This window comes from Pyrus communis, chromosome 15 (assembly GCF_963583255.1).
Source record: "Pyrus communis chromosome 15, drPyrComm1.1, whole genome shotgun sequence".
Taxonomy (NCBI): Eukaryota; Viridiplantae; Streptophyta; class Magnoliopsida; order Rosales; family Rosaceae; genus Pyrus; species Pyrus communis.
The window spans coordinates 2429724-2433533 of record NC_084817.1 but is presented as its reverse complement, the minus strand read 5'-3'; the positions used below and the strand labels follow the sequence as shown (position 1 = coordinate 2433533).

General features: G+C 35.5%; 1 long non-coding RNA gene across 1 annotated transcript; it reads left to right on the top strand.

Moving 5' to 3' along the window:
* Positions 1-606: 606 nt before the first annotated feature.
* On the top strand, positions 607-2551 carry LOC137717826 (uncharacterized). Its single transcript, XR_011065828.1, has 2 exons — positions 607-1444; positions 1537-2551. It is a non-coding gene; the product is annotated as an uncharacterized lncRNA (long non-coding RNA).
* The last annotated feature ends 1259 nt before the right edge of the window (positions 2552-3810 follow it).

Below are 3810 nucleotides of genomic sequence, written 5' to 3'. Positions count from 1 at the left end.
GCCAACTCATTATCTTCCACACATTTATTAGAAACTCGAGAGGGCCCAAGGGGTCTCTCATCTTTGATAGTGTACAAAGTTTTGTCATGGGTTAAAAGACAAGTAATCATTCTCTTCCATATTTGATAATTAATGTTATTCAACCTCTATTTTAAAAACTTCGGATTTGGAAGATTTAGTTGCCATAGCTCAGAAAATTACAAAACAAACACAATACTTAATGCAAACTTAAATACAAATACAAATACAAATACTACTAGCGTACTTTTAATTATTACAAGCCACAAATACTAACTACTAGTGTACTTTTAATTATTATAAGCCACAAATACTAAATGTTCTTGATAAATTAAAAACTAAAAACAAAATAAAATAAAAATAGAGACTTATTTATTCTTAACAGTAGATACCGAACACACTCACAGAGGCTTTGCCCAATTAGTGAAAGACGAGTACTTGCTCAGGCGATCACGTAGATAGAAGGCTCGTGGATTTCTTATTTGTCTACTTGGCCAGGTGTGATCAATTCTTCCTCTATTTTCATGCACAAAAGCAATCTCTTCTCGACTATTGGATTCTCTTTCAATTCTCAGTGGTCTTGGCCTCCTTAAATTTCTTGCAGTCGAAATTTCTCTTTGTGCCAAATCAGGATATATAAAATCGTAATGTGTATTATGTTGATCCAAATAATTAAGCACTTTGACTCTAGAATTCCGAAAATTAAACCCTTCTTTCCACTTTTGATCTTTGTGACTATTATTCAAGGTATTCCACAAATCAACTTTATGAGTGAAATTATTAGGATAAACAGAATTAATAAAACCTGAGTTTAAATTGAAGGGAACTGCCAAGGTCGCAGGAAAATGTTGCAGGTGGCTCTTGAATAATGGAGGAGGTCCTTTCTTGATTGTGACTTTGTGATGGACACCAACAGTTTTCCTCTTCACATACACTGTCAGAGTGCAAAGAACCCAAAGAACTGTTGCCTTTGATTTCGTCCCGACGTGATGCCTTTGAAATATCACCAAAACTACTTTTGTGTAGTCTCCACGTGAAGCCTCCGCCAAAATAAATTCAACTTTTTTATTTTCAAAACAATCTTCTTCTTCTTTATTTTCAAAACAATTCCTCTGAGAGGAAATCGGTTCCACTGTCTGCTTTCTCTGGAAAAATTTTGTTCCGCAGCTTGGCGGATAATCTCGAACGGCAGAGACAATTCTCCTTGGCGGATAACGGTGTCGTCGGTATTGTGTATTACCGCGAGAGGACGAGATCACGGTTGAACGATGAGACCACGGGGGAAGAACACCACCACGCTGCTGCCTGCTATGGTTCAGTGGGTTGCTGTGGCGAGTCCACGGTGGAGGAAGGCGCGAAAATTGCGGGTTCAGTCTTAGATTTGCAGCAGTCAGCGAAGGACTACGAATCAATCGCGATGTTGCAGGTAAGCCTTTTGGGTTTTGTGACCAAATTGCAGAAAAGGTTCTGAAATTATAGGTCTAAAAAGACGCTGCATGTCTTCAATTTTCTGTGCAGGTTTGATCTTTGCAGCTAGAAACCCCGATTGAAATGGGTTGTCTGAGGGCCTAATGGGATTGTAAAAACTTTCCGAATTCTGATAATTGTTGGATGAATTTGTATGATAAAATGGTTTATTTTCAGAAAGAATTTTGTTCTCTGTTGAATGAAATGGTGTAGGGGAATTGGGTTAATTCAGGCCTAGGTTCAAATGGGTTGTAGGATGGGATTTCGAACCATTGGGTATTTTTGTGAGTTTTGGATTCTACAGGAAAATTCTCAGATGATGATTTCGAACTTTCGATCAAATCGGTTCAATATTCTCCTTGGTCACCAACGCCCTTTTCCCTGATTTCTTCCCAAGTTGAAACTTAGAAACAACGTTGTTGGATTCGTTACTTGACGGAAACTTAGAAACAACGTTGTTGGATTCGTTACTTGACGAAGAGAAGTCTCGGATGTAGTTCGAGACGTCCTCGGATGAAAATTGGGTAGTTCACATGATCGGAAACGGATGTCGTTAGACTATCGACAATATGGTGTGAAGGATATGAACAGAGAGGGGATATGAAATTGAATTGAATGAATCTGATAGAAAGAGATTTGACAAATATATAGAGGTGGAAGTAACCTGAAGGAGTAGTGTTCTTCAAGAGAAGTTATAACTTCTCAGGTTGAAATACAACTGTTTATATCCTTTAATTAATTAATTAAATAAATAATTATATTGTTTTCTTTATTAATTAATTAATTTATTTCATTACAATCATATGTATATTAGTACACCAATGTTATGGTGTACCTTCACATATAATTACACATATTGTAAAAATCATGTTGTCATAATCATATTCCAACATCATGTTCAGGTGGTGGAGAAACATTTCGATCTGGACTGGCTCGATGAATGAGCAAATTGTTCTACCATTGGTCAATGTTAATTTGTATAAACTTTGATGTAAATTGTAAATAATTTGTTCATAAGAAGTTAAATAATAGGAATTGAGATCCTCTTTGGATCTTTGTGTCTGGAGCTTCGGAGTCCAGACCACTTATTTTAAATCATATGGTCCTCATTAGTCCATCCAACATAAATTAAGAGTCCAAATCTCTCTTCAACTGCTCGGATTTTCTAGTCTTTAAACTTCGAACACAAAGATCTAGAGATGATATCGATTCAAATAATAGGGCAAAAAAATAGAGGATAATTCTACATGCGGTGTTTTTGTAGTTCTGTTTTCTTTGAAGACTTCAGAAGTCGTCGCAAGTGCCCTCTTTAGGGACGGTTAGCTGATGATAGGTGGCTAAGCAGCAGCAAAATGACTTGTTTCACAAGCACTTTAGCCTGAAGCCAAAAGTTAGGACAAGCACAGAAGCACTTTTATCCCCTCCCCCTAATATGACTTTAGTACACTCACCCAAAATGAAAAGTAATAGAATAATTTAAGCTTGTGGATAAACTTAATCCCAGCTGTTTATTTTTTAAATTATTATTGTTAAGATTTACGTAATATAAAGATTATTTAGCTATTTCATCATTGTAATAAGCATTAGAAGGTGAAAGTCGGCAATTGTCCGATGACATTATTACGATAAAATGGCGGACCTTTTCACCCAAAACTTCTATTTCATTGCCAACACCCTCAATGTTGATGATCAAACATAAGTTATTGGTGAGTGATTGCACAAAATCATGAACAATATCATGCATTTTGCAACCTATAATGGTAAAACACTATATTTCATCAAATCTTGAAAAGACTGTGCTACTAAGTTATGAAAAATTGCTTGACCAATTTCTTTCTTATCTTTATTCCATTTTGAATTAAGATAATCTTGCGACATCCATATATTAGTTAAATCACTTTTATTAAACTCATGATCTTTAAGAAAACTAGCACAACATGAAAGACAATATTTGACTGTTGGGACCAAATCATAATAACTTAGTAATAGTGGTTGAAAAACTTTTTGCTCCATCTCTTTTCAATTCCATATCTTACTATTCAAGATACATAGTCATTCACTCCTTTGTTGCACATGAGATTGCCTAAATCTTTTACAGTGAGAGGCAAACCTTTACATTTCTCCACCATTTTTTTACTAATATCTTCAAACACCTTAGACTCGTCTACTTACCTAGCAAAAAACACCATGTGGTTGAAGATTAAAAACAATAGTCTTTACTCAACTCTCCCATAATGATCAATAGCAAAAAAGTAAGAGTAACAAAGATGCAAGGGAAAAAACAAAGTAGACAATTCCATCGTTGTCACTTGTTGCTCTCATCAT